General features: G+C 40.2%; 1 long non-coding RNA gene across 1 annotated transcript in view; it reads left to right on the plus strand.

The window, feature by feature from the left end:
• Nucleotides 1-6,238: 6,238 nt before the first annotated feature.
• The window catches only part of LOC144588397 (uncharacterized), an 89,832-nt gene continuing 78,477 nt past the window's right edge, over nucleotides 6,239-17,593 (plus strand). Inside the window, exon 1 of the long non-coding RNA XR_013543941.1 lies at nucleotides 6,239-17,077. This is a non-coding gene — a long non-coding RNA (uncharacterized LOC144588397). The remainder of the gene's footprint in view (nucleotides 17,078-17,593) is intronic.

Raw genomic sequence — 17,593 nt, forward strand, 5'->3', positions numbered from 1 at the left:
AACATAACAACTGGCAAAAGAAAACAGAATCCAACTGTGTTACACACTAGTTCTCAAACATACAACCTTCCTCTCACAGATTCAAAGGAATTCTCTCCAGTTCTAGTCTGCTCTTAAGACACAACCTCCCTCCTCAAGATGGAATCATAACTCTCCTTGTTCTCTTCAATTCTCCTTCACTCAACCTCCTGCAGTCTCTTCTTGATTGGTTCACCTCTTACATTCTTCCAGCCAACCACCTTCTTTCTGCTGTTACTAGATAGAACTGGTGAGGGTTCCATCACACAGGCATTTCTAAAGTACCCAGGATGAGGGGAACATGGTCGCCCTTCCTCCTCTAATGTCACTTTCAACACATGGAAAAAACAGTCTGAAAAGGAAAAAAAAATACTCTTAACATTTCCTGTGAACCTTAACTGCCCCAAATTGGGTCCTGGTTCATCTAGGGTAGTCAAGAAGCAACCTCCTCCTTTTCAAACTCTCTTTCACATGTTGAAAGTGAGGAGAGTGGGGCTAGGGCTAGTAGCCTCCGCTCCTCATGTGCAGGCCTCAAAGGCTTGACAAATGCTGGAGTAGGGCTTCAGTTTCACCCTTTCTGCCTGAGACTGTATTTTGTTAACTTTGCTTCTTGGGCACTTTTTATTAATGTTTATCTAGGAAAAGGAAAATATGAGAACAGGCTATGTAATGAGTTGAAAATAGCCTGGCCTACTTCTCTATGTATTCTGTGATATTGTGACTAGAGGGGGGGCATAAATTAAAAAATGAATTACCAAATTCATTCAAAAATTGCCAATTCATTGATTTTTATTCTTAGGGCAATGTGTAGCCTGTATAATGAAATTGTAAACCGCCCGGAGAGTGCTTGTAGCACTATGGGGCGGTATATAAGTCCAAAAATAAATAAATAAATAAATAAATAAATAAATAAATAAATAAATAAATAAATAAATAAATAAATAAATGCCCCCAATGAATACAAATCAATGAATTTTTAGTGATTTTTGATTAGTTTATTCATTTGGCAGGGAAGCTTCCTCTTATCCTCCCCTGCAATCCCTCCAGGTTTAGCAAAGATTGGGTTTCCCATTGACTATGCAAAAGCCTTTGACTATGTGGACTACAGTAAACTATGGCAAGTCCTTAAAGAAATGGGAGTGCTTGACCACCTTATCTATCCAGAGAAACCTATATGTGGGACAGGAAGCAACAGTTAGAACTGGATATGGAACAGCTGATTGGTTCAAAATTGGGAAAGGAGTATGACAAGGCTATATATTGTCTCCCTGCTTATTTAACTTATATGCAGAATACATCATGTGAAAGGCTGGACTGGATGAATCCCAAGCCAGAATAAAGATTGCTGAACGAAATATTAACAACCTCAGATATGCAGATGATACCACTCTGATGGCAGAAAGTGAGGAGGAATTAAATAACTTCTTAATGAGGGTGAAAGAGGAGAGTGCAAAAAATGGTCTGAAGCTCAACATCAAAATAACTAAGATCATGGCCACTGTTCTGATCACCTCCTGGCAAATAGAAGGGGAAGATATGGAGGAAGTGACAGATTTTACTTTCTTGGGCTCCATGATCACTGCAGATGGTGACAGCAGTCCCAAAATTAAAAGACACCTGCTTCTTGGGAGGAAAGCGATGACAAACCTCAACAGCATCTTAAAAAGCAGAGACATCACATTGCCGACAAAAGTCTGCATAGTCAAAGCTATGTTTTTTCCAGTAGCGATGTATGGAAATGAGAGCTGGATCATAAAGAAGGCTGACCGCCAAAGAACTGATGCTTTTGAATTGTAGTGCTGGAGGAGGCTCTTGAGAGTCCCCTGGACTTCAAAGAGAACATACCTACCCATTTTGAAGGAAATCAACCATGAGTGCTCAATGCAAGGACAGATCCTGAAACTGAGGCTCCAATACTTTGGCCATCTCATGAGAAGAGAAGACTCCCTGGAAAAGCCCCTGATGTTAGAGGTGTGAAGGCAAGAAGAGAAGGGGACGACAGAGGACGAGATGGTTGGACAGTGTCATTGAAGCTACCGACATGAATTTGACCCAACTCCGGGAGACAGGAGGGCCTGGCGTGCTCTGGTCCATGGGTCACAAAGAGTTGGACACAACTAAATGACTAAACAACAACAAAAGCCAGCTGCTAAAGGGCACTTTTGGGGGGGGGCAATTTATGGGTGTATAGCTTGGATGTCTGGAACCCAATCTTCACCCAGCTTGTAGATATTGTAGAGGAGAGCCATGGGAAGCTCTCTGTAATTTTGGTGTCTCTATGTGCCTGGAGGAAACTTTTGGGGTGGGGCTCCTTGTGGGTTTATAACTCAGATGTCTGAACCTAAAACTTTGCCAAATGTGCAGGGCTTGTAAAGAAGAGTCAGGGGAAGCTTCTCTGCAAAATGGTGTCTCTAGGTGCTGTGGATGCATTTTATAAGTTTTAAAATAAAAAAATTGAGGAATATTTCATTGATTCATCAGAACTTTTAAAATAAATTCATAATTTGTGATTCGTCAACTTTGACAAACCATGAAACCAAATGAATCACCATTTTTCTGATCCATGCCCATCTCTAATCTTTACACACTATTTTATTCTTTTTATCCCTCGTCCTACCATGCTGCTATATCTATTTTTACTAGGAATATACAGACACTCTTGAGCCTGCTCAGTGCCTGCAAAAAGGGTACACAGATCTGAGCCAGCTCATCCTGAGTTCTTTTGGTGATACTCCAGTTCAGTACTTTGTCTAAGTTTGTGACAATATTTCTTTGTCTATGGTTCTCTGTAAAGTCTATGGTTCTCTGTAAAGACTTCCGTAAATGGAGAAATGTGAATGGCAATAGTTTGAATGGTGCAGGCAGGACAGAAGGGTACCAATAGCAGTATGCAGAGCTTGGTATTCTTTTTAAATTTTTCAAATATTGTCCCCTGTTCCACCCACCTGGAAAAGTTACCATCAGTTTCCTGTGGCAGACACAGAGAAAGGAGGGAGTGAATTGATCTACCCGGATCACCCGCGCGAGTCAGGAGGTGAGGCTGAGGAGCCTAACACCGAGGGAGGCCCGGATGGAAAGGACACGAAATTGGGCCTTCTCAGTGGTGGCTCCTCGCCTTTGGAACAATCTCCCTCCGGTGATTTGTGCAGCCCCCACGCTGGGCACTTTCAAGAGTCAGTTAAAAACATGGTTATATGTTCAGGCCTTCCCTCCAGTCAATACTTAATTTTTTTCCTTCTCCTTTTCTTTCCTTATTTGCTTATTACTGGATGTGCTCTGATTGTCTGTAATTTTTATGTTTTATTTTAAATATTTATTGGAAGCCACCCAGAGTGGTCGACCAGACCAGATGGGCGGGATACAAATCAAATAAATAAATAAAAGGCAAATGGGCATAGTTCTCTCCAATTTCTTCTTAGGAGAACCATGCAATGAGCCTGCACTTCTATATTTTCCAGCCCTGCTCTCTACCCCACCCTCCCTCATTCCTGCATCTGAAATCACTGGTGCTGAGGCTAGAATTCAATAAATGAATCCATAAATTTGCAACTTTGCTTTAAAGATGGCTCATCTTTAAAGCAAAGAACATGCTCTCGTTCATGTTCCAATTTTTCATCCTCTTTCTCCACTTCTAATCGTGACTGGTGAATTCCTGATTTAACATACGAGATCCACTGGTATGCTGCTTTACTCTGGACTCTTAACTCTTCTAGGCATTTTGCTATTCCCTGTGGTCTCAGACCTTATATACACAGAGATGCTTGCCACAAAACCCTTTTATGAATGTACACTACATCTCATATTCATCTTGTATGTGAGATGTTGAGCCAATAAGAAAATGAATGAAATAATCCACAGATGGGAGACAGATGACAGATACATGTGTATTCATATTCCTGTTTGTCTTGCGGAAAGTATCCCGGCAGAGTGTAACTTACAAAAGCAATCCATTGTTGTGGCCCAGCATTTGGATTGTTCACTGTGATACATTTAGCATCATTGTCATATGCCAGGGTCAGCCTGTGGGTTAAGACTTTCATGCCACCTTCATGAAAACTTCAGTTTGAAGCAATTTGATGCAGACCTAAAAGAAAGGCTGGGCCTTATTTACTGGAGTTTTTGCAACCTCACATGTTGCCTTTAGTCGGTTTGGCTAGGAGGGACCTTTCTGGGTTGGGTTGACTGTCAATCTATCCAGCACTAATCAATCGTTCCTTTCCTGCCTCTGAATTGAAAGAGAGCCCCGCCTCCCTGCTCAGTGCTTTTTCCCTCTCTTGAGTCTGTTGAAATCTGTTTACTGAAAGCAGTGACACTCATCAGTTTGCTGTTGATCTGTAAATGAAACATACTTTATTCTTTCTAATACTAATGTCTCACAGTGAATTATTGAGACTGTGTGCCAGTTAATGAGTACTACGCTGGGGAACATGAAGCTATTCTGCTCTGTGAATTCTTGAACTTCTGCTACACAGCTAGAGGAATTTAATCAGGAATTCAAAACTCTACAACATATATACATAAAACAGTAAAATTGGAGACCAAGAGGGGGCCAGCAGCAGGCTTGAGATCATTTAAAATTTTCTGTAATTGTAACACTGGAGGATGCATAATATTTTAGAGGATGTTGGGGAAGAGCCCAATGAGGACTGAATTTAGTCAAAGGACATGTCTGCAACATTGTGCTACAGTACCACTTGCTAGGCCTCAAATTTTGTTGACAGTGCCCGTCTTAACTATTGATCATTGAGAGTTTTCAGAACTAATATTATGATGGAAACTTTGATGATAAGATTTCCAAGACAGATCTATTTTTCTGTTGTTGTTTTGACAGGTACTCCAGGCTTTTCTGCATAACTTATTAAAGTGTAGATTAAAAGTGACATGTTGATTTGCTGCAGACTTTGAGGATTTCTTTTTATACTTTGCGCCTCCAGCATTATACAGTCCACTGAACAAACAGGTTTTATATGAATCTGTTTTCTCCCCTTTCTCTTGCACTCGATGAGCCCCCCCCCCCCGAGCTTCTCTAATCTTGGGACTTTTGTGTTTCTCATTCTAATATTATGCATGCTGAATTCATAGGACAAAAAGAAAACAGGATGACTGAACCAGTGCCAGCAAGAGCAGATACACGCTTCACAGCCAAAACATTTAATGACTCTGAAATTGGTCATTGAGCTTTCCTGCTATGTATTGTGTTGGCACCGTTCTCTCCAATTGAAGAGAGATGAAGATGGCTGCACCAAAACCAAAGCCTTAAATTCACAGTCCCATCCTCTGGCCACAAAGCTAGCTTGTGTCCATACCGATAACAGTATTCATAATGAAGTCTCTCTGAAACAGAGGCAACAGGTAGAACCAACGCTCTGGGGAGAACATGCAGAAAGATGGATGCAGATACAGATGATTGCTATAAAGATTTGTCCCTTCCACTGTCATTCAGCTCAGAGGGATTCTGTTAACTAAATCATAAGGGTCTAATCCCTGCTTCAAGGGAAACTACTCCTTTTTGTCCAAATCTGAATCTTCTGAACTTAAACATTATAATAATGCTTTCTTGCTAAGGATTTTTCCATCCACTGGACTAAAACAAATAGGCGATGGGGGTTTGATGAAAACGTTGATTATTTCCAGCTAGATAGAGACATAAGGGCTGTTGTTGTTTATATGTTGGTTTGCTATGATCATTGGGCCTTGGATAACCTCATATTGATTGAAATGAATTATAATCCTGAGAGCTTTCAAACTGCAAGCCAATAGTGATGTCCCTCAGTGGTGTTTTATAAAAGCTTCTCCCACCGCATTCCTCATGATTATTTCTGCCTTGATGGGACAGTAATTGTTGCTTAAGAGAGCCTGATAGATAATCTGATTCAGATTCAATGCAGGCTGAAGAATATTCCAAACTTCTTCTCTTTCTTAAAGTAAGAGTCATTTTTAACCCATCTAATACGTACATCACGTCTAATACGCCATCTAATATGTCTAATACGAAGAATTGATGCTTTCGAATTGTGGTGCTGGAGGAGACTCTTGAGAGTCCCCTGGACTGCAAAGATAATAAATCTATCTATTTTGAAGGAAATCAACGCTGAGTGCTCACTGGAGGGACAGATCCTGACGCTGAGGCTACAATACTTTGGCTATCTCCTGAGAAGAGAAGACTCCCTGGAAAAGACCCTTATGTTGGGAAAGTGTGAAGGCAAGAAGAAAAGGGGACGACAGAGGACAAGATGGTTTGACAGTGTCATCGAAGCTACCAACATGAATTTGACCCAGCTCTGGGAGGCAGTGGAAGACAGGAGGGCCTGGTGTGCTCTGGTCCGTGGAGTCACAAAGAGTCAGACACGACTTAATGACTAAACAACAACAAACAATATGTCACAGATGTGTCGCCTCATGTAAAACTGCTGACAGTTTCATTAATAAACATGTGAACAAACCCTCTGCACAGACTACACAAAGGAATAATTAGGAGCATGCTGAATTGTGCAGAATGGAGCATTCTAAGTCAAAATATGTGTAGATACCATGAAGTGATCCAAACAGTGATCTATTCTATATCACTGTCTGCAAGACAACTATTTTTATTCTGTAGTTAAGTCAATTATCTCCTCCTGTTCTAATTTGTATAAGATATTGCTGTGTTTACTATTACTATTTGTGTTTTCAGTGAACGTTGTTTTCATGGGACAAATCTGGTATTCATATTTCTAATTTTATTAACCTAAATTGAAATTTAATTAATGATATTTCAATTTTTTTGCACCTTAAGGGCAAAATGCAAAAGATTTGGAGGGCACTTCTTGTCCCAACTATTGTTTGTTGGTTTAAAAAACCTATACTCACTGGCATATCATGAGAATGTTTAAAGCTCTTGCAAGATGTCCCACCTGCTCACTCGTGTTCCGAAGAAGAAAAAAGAAAAAAGCTAAGTACAGCCTTCAGAGCAGTGACAATAAATGGTTGTGCTTTTTGTCCCTCAACCCTCTTTGATGCCATTCCTGTGATGTACATAAACATAACGTTTTCCTATTTTGTGTCAAAAATTTTTTTAAAAATTCTTTCTAAAACAAATTGGAAGTACTGTGAATATCCATAAATTCTACAAATTCATTACTTCCAAGCCAACCATATTATTTACCACTATGTACCTATCTTAACTATAATTTACGAAAGCAATATCTTGCCTCCAAGAACCAGAGTACTGCCCATGACGACCCTACACATGCCCTCTATATTCATTACCACTGAGAAGATAATGTTATTTACAGCTAATGTCAAATAAATGATTAACTGTCTTTTTAATATTACATTCAGCCTAGCACTAAAATCACAGCAGAATAAGCATAATAAAAGCTTCAGATTTATGTATGCTCCTTTGTACTTATTTCTATAAGTAAGGGAATAAAGAGAAGCCAAGCAGATACACCAACCACTTCATGGAGCTGTTTCAGTTCAATGTTATTCAGAAGATCATTTTGTTGTTTAGTTAAGTTGTGTCCGACTCTTCATGACTCCATGGACCAGAGCACACCAGGCCCTCCTGTCTTCCACTGGCTCCCAGTGTTGGTAGCTTCAATGACACTGTCCAACCATCTCGTCCTCTGTCGTCCCCTTTTCCTCTTGCCTTTGCACTTTCCCAATATCAGGGTCTTTTCCAGGGAGTCTTCTCTTCTCATGAGATGGCCAAAGTATTGGAGCCTCAGCTTCAGGATCTGTCCTTCCAGTGAGCACTCAGGCTTGATTTCCTTTAGAATGGATAGGTTTGTTCTCCTTGCAGTCCAGGGGACTCCCAAGAGTCTCCTCCAGCACCACAATTCAAAAGCACCAATTCTTCGCCGGTCAGCCTTCTTTATGGTCCAGCTCTCAGTTCCGTACATCACTACTGGAAAAACCTTAGCTGTGACTATGTGGATCTTCGTCGGCAAGGTGATGTCTCTGCTTTTTAAGATGCTGTCTAGGTTTGTCTCAGAAGATAATAGGTTACTTTGAAACAGATTTCTTTGTCCATTTTATCCCCATGGATTAGTACCCCAAACTCTGAAAGAGGAAGATACCCATGCATAGCACCTTTCTAAACTCATCCTGTCTATACTTTAAATAGAAGAACATTGACAACAAATAAAATGAAAACTAAAAACTAGTTAGTCTGAAAGGTGCTATAAGACATCTGGTTTCTATTGAAAACATCTCTCCTCTTTCTGTTCTCCATACCTCATGGTAATCCCAAAGCTTATCACTGAAAATAAGTACATGTGTATTTTTTGAAAAATAATCTATACAAACACAAGAAGCAGACATTCTCATCCTCTTTGCTTCAGCCTATCACTTGCTTTGAGAAGACAACATACTTTCTGATGTCTACCTCCCATAGCTGACCCAGGATGAGTAAAGGATTAACCCAAGTCAAGATGCATAGGGCCCAATGCCTAGTATGTTATTATTTCACAGAAGGCAGAAAATCCCACAAGCATCTCTTCACATTTTTGGCAGTAAAATTCACCGCTAACAAATTAAGTACGTTAATTTAACAGTTTAATTAACTAACAGTTTCACGCATTTTAAGGACAATCAAAATCTCCTGCCTGAGGTAGCTGCCTCTGTCCATGTAACAGTAAGGATGCCCTTCCTTCTCTTATCTCCTTAATTAGTGAAAGGAAAAGAAGGAAACATTAACATTATTTTCAACAGCCAATATAGTTTGTGCTTGCACTACATAGTTGTCCATGAACCAGCCCCAATCACAACCAGTTCTGGAGCAGAGTCAAAATGTTAACATTATTTTCTGCTCCCTGGTAATCATATAAGAAGTGAATAAATGGGGCCACAGCAGGCTAATTAAATAATACATGTTTCTTAGCTGTCAAAAAATCTAATAGATTTTCAAAGAAATGACAAAAATGCACATATTTCACAAGTGTTATGATGAACATATTTCTGAGGTGACATCCAGCCATGAGGGAACAAGTCCCACACAGCTGTGAGAGTGCTTAAATTATATGATTTGCAACTGAACATATGATTGGTATAACTATAAAAATGGGTGTGAACATCACCCATTGTTTAGCTTCCATGAGATGCAGGCCTGCCCGTTACACAAAACTGTGGCAATAGATCTGGATTTGCAGCCTCCTCCCCAGTAGACTTAAACTGAAACAAAGAACAAAATAACAACTGCCAGCAAGTGTGCTTTTTACTGAGGGAGCAATTGAACATATATCCTGAACTGGTTAGAAGTCCATTGTCCCACCTTCTGTATGTTCCGTTCTCATAGTATCCTGATGCAGCCATGGTCGAAGTTGCTCCAGGCTGGAATGAGTATGTTCCAAAACCCCACCCCTCAATTCCAGCACTATTAAGCACCTTGGGCATCACACTCCAAAATAGGAACCTGGTGAGAGGGCTCCCATCAGCATGTATAAACAAAGGGCTTGTACAAACATAGTCAGCTGTGACCCTAACGGGTCATAGCTCCATAACAGAACACTGTCTCAAAGTAATGTCCATGTCCGAACCCAACTGGTCAGTCTTGGACCGATGCAGATGGAGAACAATAACTGGAGTCAGTGATCGCCTAATGTCAGTGCTTTCCCTGATGCATCTGATTGTAATGCCATCACCAATTTACTAATTCTAAGGGCACAAAAAATGGCCACCAGTGGCAAGGCATAAAAACTAAAGCCTCAAATTTTTATCCCTACAAAACTTCACCCAGGCCTCTGCTAATCTGCCCAGAATAATAGGCAAAACTGGGTCTAGAGTCAGGCACTGTGGGTCTCTCCCTGATCCATTCCTATAGCACCTTGTGGACCCTAAAAACACCTGTTCTGTCATCTCAACCATATCCCTTTGTGTAAAAGGCCAGGGCTGATATCCTGGCTTGAACTGAATGAGGGGCTAGTTTGTTATGGTGCAGTTAAACTTCAAACTTTAATAAGTACAGGAGCAAACCAGGCCTGCTTTTGATTCAGGCTTTAAGACCTGAAACTCAATGCATGCTGCCCTGTCACTGTGTCATGAACTCAGTGCCACAGCCATACTAATGGTCCTGTATGTCTCACCCCTGCAGGATTTCATATTTCCACAGGTGGAACTTCAGATTACAAACCCCAAACCTTGTAATCTTTACCCCAGAAACAGCATAGTCATAGTTGCACCTCACTTTTGGGGTAATATGTAACCTCTTTAGTTGGCAGAAGCCTTTATTTCTCTTCACAAGGAAGAAGCATGAAGGGGCTACTTGTGCATATCTTTGGATCCTGGCCAGCGTATGAAAATTATCTGCACCAATAAACTTGCTGGATCTGGTTGGAAAACGAGGAAGACTGGTGCATAACCGGTTGAATATGCTGCTCTTGGATTAGCTAGAAAGGTGGTCAATGTCAGCAACTCAGTAAATTAGCCTTTCCTCAAATCCCCAAACTTAGAAACATCTGCTATGAAACTGAAAAATTAAGAGAATCTCAACATTTACTAGGACTGGCTTTTACCTTAATGAAAATTAAATAAAAGTGGGCTCAGATGGGGAAGGAATAACAGACATGGATGCAGGAATAACTACCTCTCAGTCAAACCATTTTTTATTAAAATTGTGCTAGAATGTTTATGTTTCATTTCATTTCCTTTGATAGTGAAACATCCACTTTACAATGTTATTCTCTTTTTATTTCTGTTTGCAATTGTGATTCCCAATTTTAGAGTCATGGACTTTGTTCAGGAGTTTAATAAATGATGGAATTTACATTGTAACCTGTAAAAGTTAAATCATGGGGATAAGACACAAAAGGTATGTAGGAGAAGATTTATTATTATGAGTATCTGAGGAATGAATAAATATATATATATTCTCAGTCTAGTCCACACACAGACACACATTCCATTGTACATGAAATGGCTTTTTGTTCCTTTGCTATTTACAGTGCACAGCCTACTGGTTAAAAGTATCAGTGCTGAAATTTTATAAATATGCATGTTTGGAGATGTTTCTTGGATGAACAATCATGTATATTCTTTCCTCATTAATTCATACACATTGCTAGAGCATAATACCGTTAAAATGTATTATTATTTGGGAAGGCTTTAGACAGCTGACTAACTCAGGTCTGGATGTGGTAATGAATGCCAAAGTGAACCAAAAAAATCTAACAGTTGCAAGTAGAATCCAACTGAAGTCCTTTTACCAGGTCCAGTTAGGTACATACGACGTGGTACATATCTTATTCAGAACATAAGGCAAATTTATTCACAAAGGCTTTCATGGCCGGGATCTAATGGTTGTTGTGGGTTTTTCGGGCTCTTTGGCCATGTTCTAAAGGTTGTTCTTCCTAATATTTCACCAGTCTCTGTGGCCGGCATCTTCAGAGGACAGCAACCGGAATTTACACTTCTCCTTTGAATTTCATGGGTCTGAGCAGCTGATTCTTTTCAACAAGTAAATGAATATTCTGTAAATACAGTGCTGCTATTTGTCTCCAGGAAGTGGCCTGAGAAAGGCGTGTCTCTGATTTACCAAGGCCACTGCTATTAGCAGTGTGGCAGCTGCTGGTCCAATGGTGGTAGGCCACATGGCGCCCTCTCCTGGTATGGAAGCTCCATGTAGCAGCCAGCCAAGGAGGGTGCTGGAGCATAACAGGACGCTGATGTGGGTCAGAGGAGGTCTGTAAGTGTGTGTGATAATCAACTGTTTATGCTTTGTAGTTACATTTTTGGGAGCATTAGAGTTATACATAGATTTTGAACTTCACGGGGGTCTCGTGTCTCTAAACGCAGTGTATTTTTATTTTTTTTTTTTTTTTTTTTTTGCCCTCAGGTTGCCCTTATATAAATGCTGCTCTGTTCTATGTGGAATTTTGATTTATCTAAACAAATATTTTATTTTACTTTTCCATCTTGTCTTCTTGACAATGTGTGTTCTGCGATATAAATGCAAGTGATATATACTGTTAGTTGCAAATCAAAATAATAATAATAATAATATATAGTGAAAATTAAATAATGAAATGAAGGCAGCTTTCAGACATTGTAGTCCATACCATCACAGCATTGCCAGTACTTTAAACTCTCTAACGTAGCCAGCCCCTTTTTGGCTGTTTTCATCTTCCAGCTTTCTTAATGTACCATCTGTTCACAGTGTCGAATCTGTTTTCAGTCATGTCCATGACAACACACAGGAAGTTTAGTTCAGGCAGTCTTACCAGTGATTGCAGCTCCTAAGAAATACACATACACTTTCAGAGAATCTTCTTTTTTTGAAGAAATACTGCTGTTCCGGCACTTGGGATCGTTTGGGGTGAGAATGACAGATAAGCCAGAATGCTTGGTTCTTTTTCCATTCTCCATTTCTCTTGCGTTCTTGTGTTGTGGCTTAGTGGAGTAAAATTTCTTCTGACATCCAACTAGGAATGTTTTAGAAACTGGGATTGCAAACCATGGTTTATAGGAAAAGCAGTATTGCATTGAAACTGGGCAGAATCTGCTTTCCCTTGCCTTGTAGCCCACTGCCACATCCGAACATTAGGTATTCCTATGACTACAATGTGATTAAATTCATCAGCATGAATCAGCCAGCCATGTGGGCTTAGACTGGCAATTGCTCTTTTTGGCAAAACTCGGAGATCCAAAATAAATCGATCCTGAAAGTAATTGTGTGACAGAATAATCTATGTTGTAACATAGCATCTGATTCACATGATTAGACTCACTGCGGAAATTTGAGGTGAAACATATATGCACACTCCCACAACTATTGAAGAGAACATTTTCCCCCAATTTGGTCTATTTTTGTGAGTTGAAAATTTCCCATGCTGTAGAACACTGGTTCTTAACCTTGGGTTACTCAGGAGTTTTGGACTGCAACTCCCAGAAGCCTTTACCACCAACTGTGCTGGCTGGGGTTTCTGGGAGTTGCAGTTGAAAAACATCCGAGTAACAAAGGTTAAGAATCACTGCTGTAGAAGAGGGCTCTCCAAACTTTACAGAGTGAGGGCCACAACATATATGTTCCAGATTTGTGAGGGCTGAAGGACGATGCGCGTGTGCATACACCTGCCTGTCCATATTCTCACCTGCCTGCCTGCCCACCTGCTCCCCCCTCCCGGCCAGATACAAAGGCAAGACGGACCGGATGTGGCCTTTGGGCTGCATTTGAAGATCCCTGCTGTAGAAGAAGGATGTGCAAGTCATCCTTATATCTACATTTGTGCAGTATTTTACAATGTGTACTCTGGCAATATTATAATCCATTCACATCAAACCATCTGATGCTTAAAAATGGCTTTTTAGGATACTTTTGAATCTATATTTCAAAGTGACTGAAATCAAAGTAGGTATACCTGAAAAATCTTAGACTGTTAAATGAACAGATAATTCTTGTAGAGAATTGTTTTAGGTGTTTTGGACACTTATACTTTGATAAAAATAGACTTTTCCTGTGGTGTGGCTCATGCATCTTTTCGTACCACAGCCACTTTGCAAAGAGTTTGTCCACATCCCGGTAATTATCCCTTAATTCCAAATGTATCAGCTTCTGTGCAAAGAAAACAGAGACGTAAATGCCTATCAAGCTGGATAATGGTAGCAACTGAAAGAAACTCTCTTATGGTACTAATAGCAATAACAACAGGAACACATTATTCATGCCACGTGTGGTACATAAACAGAAACAGCTGAAAATGTGATAGCAGTGACAGCAAGATCTTAGGGAGAAGGGCTGGAAAAGTCCAAACCAATAGATTTATGCCCAAAGCAATTCTTCCTCCATAAACAGCCTTCTTTGGGACATAATTTATTCAAATTGAGTTTATACAGGGTTAGGAAGATTTAGGGAATAATTTGCAAGGTAGAAAGGACTGCCTGGGAACAATCACATAGGCAAAGCCAGGAGAGATAAACTGGAATTAGGAATTCTGAGAAAATATAGCCCAACAAATACAGACACAGGATGCTGTATTGAACTACAGTGAGTTCTTTCTAAATTATCTTTTTAAGATTTCTCTGCTCCAAGAGACATTTCCCTTTCCAGCAGAGTGTCCTCATAGCACTAATATGAATTTCAGAAGCCATTTCCCCTGAATGCAGTTGTCTGTGTTTACTGGTCTCAAACCCACTGTTAAGGTTCCCTGCTTAAAGCTTTCAGTTCCGATGTATGGTTGGTTGTGAGAGGGAGAAAGGGAGTCAGCAAGAACATTAACTCTCTTACCCTCATAGGATGGTGACTGTATATAGGAAATATTTACGGTAGAACTGCCATATCCACGGGAACAGTATCTGCAGTTTCACTAATCCGCTGCCTGAAAATATTAAATAAGAAAACCCAGAAATATGCATTTCTGAGGTGTGTTATCAGAAATGGCCACTAGAGGGAACCAGAAACACTAAACATGGCACCATTGTTATAACTATGTAGGGTAGGTAACATTCATAGGTACATGTCCTACATATTCTCCCATCAATCAGTCAAATAAGATACAGTTGGAACTGAATGCTCTTTTCTGGCACAGAGGAAAGGAAGCTCTCCCTTTGGCAAATGGGTGAATCCTGGGTGGTCACTGATTGTGCCTCATTACTGTTGGATTTTTAGCATATTTCGTTACCCCTTTGGGGAAATAATTTATTTTGTCAAATTACTGTGAGCTTAGACTATGATTACGGATTGTTATAAATAAATAAAAGAACAATGGACAGTCTTCTCTTACTATTATTATTATTGATTTTAATGCCATAAATAAAACAATCACTAAACTGTTTATTCAAAACATTTTAAATGGTGTTGTCGATCCAAGGATATGAATGAATGACAAGACATGCTGTGATGCAATAAATTAAAGTTGTATGGCATTAAAGAAATAGGTCCCCCATATGTCCATATAAAAAAAGAGTGCAATATGGACAAGCCTCTATCATAGTAATCAACAAATGGATAACAATTATATAAACAAAGTTTGAGCCATTATGTTTGTGTATGTGTATGAGCATAGCTAAGGCATTCCCTCTTTCATCGGTTCTATAGACCAAAACTTGTTTTCCATGATTAAAAAAGTCAGTTTTCCCCCTCCTCCAGCTTCCAAGTTTGAATAGTTGTTATTCAAGTGGCTAGGTACTGTATAAGAAACTGATTCCCTTTTTTCTGAAGTACTGTCACCCAGAGGCATGTCTAATGTTGTAAATGTACAACAAACATTGATTAGTTACGTTCTTAATGTCTGAAAAGAATAATGTCCAAAACTGATGCACCTCAGGCCAGCTTCACCACGTATGCAAGATCTTGTCACATGCATTTAGGACTTATGCCTTTGTTAATTTAATTTAATAATTACTGGGAATAAAGTGCCACCTATAAATCACTTCTGCTGGATAGCTCAGTGATTTAGGTATCTGGCTGCACAGCCAGAGCTGGGAGTTAAATTCCCCACTGTAGCTCCTGGGAGAAGAGCCAGCCTATGGCACCTTGGGTAAACTGCACAGTCTCAGGTCACCTATAGAAGAAGAAAATGGTATACAACTTCAAACAGTTTACCTAGAAAACCCTGGAAAGGGTCTCCATAAATCAGAATTGACTTGACAGTACATGATGATGATAAATCACTTCCAGACAGCACCACATAGTTTCATCTATAACACGGCTAACTTTTTTCCACCAAACAGCTCTATGGCCTTAAGCAATGTCATAATAATAATTGTGTGCTTTCAAGTCAGTTCTGAAGGGCCTTCTTTTGGCTCTTTTCAGGATTTTTTCAGTAGGACTATACCATTCTCTTCTTCTGGGGTCATCCTGAGACTGTGCAGCTTGCCCAAGGCCACACAGGCCGGCTCTTCTACACAGTGGGGAATTGAACTCCCAACCTAGCTCAATGAACTGTCGAGCCAACTCCAAGCAATGCCATATGATACATTAATCAGTAAGTAGGTTTGGAAGCAAGCCCCAATGTTTCTCAGTTGTCTCTTGTTTTGTTTTTGTGCTGACATTATTGAGAAACATCAGTTATGAAATTAATTTGAACATAAATGTTTAACCACAGACTTAGAGCAGGCTTCTCTGGTGCACTCAAGGTGTGTTAGATCACTGGTTCTTAACCTTTGTTACTCAGATGTTTTTGGACTGCAACTCCCAGAAGCCTTCACCATCAGCTCTGTTGGCTGGGGTTTCTGGGAGTTACAGTTCAAAAGCACCTGAGTAACAAAGGTTAAGAACCACTGTGTTAGATGACAATCCCTGGAAAGGATGGAAGTTGTCATCCATCTTAACTGAAAGGTACCATATTGGGAAAGGCTAGCACAGAGGTTAGCATTTGCCAGAGCTGTTACATTTAACTTCAAGGTTTGGTCCTCCTGCAATGGGTCTATTGGGCCTGTTTGGTACAGGAACAGAGGACACTGTTTTGCCTTGTGAAATCATCCTTCAACGATGTCGCTAGCAGATGTGTCATCAGAACAGTTTCCTGGCAACAGTTGCAAGTTTGTTTTGCAACTGTCCTTTGGTAACCGCCTAGTTAAGAAGAGAATAGGCACTCTTTACTTAAGGCTGAAGCTGTGCTGATATCTCCAGCATGTTCCCTCAACCATACATTAACACCCACCCACCCCCAATTTGAGGAATGGCAAATAATATTTGTTTAAAAACAATCCTCTCAAGTATGATATTTCCCCCTCTTGATTCTTCAGAATAAAAAGGGCTTGATCATCCCTCTTTAATCCTTGGCTTCTTGGAGGAACTGGTTGCATCATCACTGAAGCAAGCAATTCCCCCCCTCCAAACACTTATGAATTGGGGGGGGGGGGAACCTATCTTGCTAAAAAGGTTGGAACGTGGAGAAAACTGTTCAACCAAGTGATGTTTCCATTCTTTTGAATGTGGTGGTGGTGCTGAATCTGTCTTGCAGGAGGGAGGGGCTTGAAAAAAGCATCCTTTCTCAGGAAAAAAAAAACAGTTCAAAGATATGGTTTGCACTCCTTAGGTTCAAAAAAGAGAGAGAACACAATAGAGAAGAACAAGATGCCTTTCCTTCCTCTTTAGCCTACTGCTTAGATGGAGACACTGCTCCTCCCCAGACAGCTGGAGGTGAGATTAAATCTCTGCTTGCACAGAGTCCAGAGTCCAGTAAGTTTGACCTTTTTCTTGCTGTACTGACCTCACTTTCATAGTGATAAAAGCTCAGCAGTAATCTTTAAGTGACTGATTGCTGCTCTGAGTTTGCTGTTCTTACCCACTGTATTCTCTTTTTATTTCTTGTTTGCGTGTTTGTCTGTAGGTCGCTTTTGCCTTTGTGCTTGGGGTGCACATTGGCTTCAGCCTAATCCAGAAACCTGAACAGGGATGGGCCTGAACCGAACCAGAAAAAAAAATATGAACTGGGCTGGTTTGGTTTATGATTCAATTTGGGGATCTCGTCTTGCCAAACCTTTTTTTTCCCCCTCAGCGCTTTGTTTTGCTTCATCCAAACAGGATGCCCACCTGCATGAAGCTAAAAAATGAACCATGAACTGGTTTATCTTTTGGGGCGCTCGTACTAGTTTGTGGTTCATGAGTAGCCATGAACTATCACAAAATACTTTTTTTTTTTCTGGTTTGTGCCCA

The sequence above is a fragment of the Pogona vitticeps genome, chromosome 3 (genome assembly GCF_051106095.1).
Source record: "Pogona vitticeps strain Pit_001003342236 chromosome 3, PviZW2.1, whole genome shotgun sequence".
In the NCBI taxonomy this organism is placed as follows: Eukaryota; Metazoa; Chordata; class Lepidosauria; order Squamata; family Agamidae; genus Pogona; species Pogona vitticeps.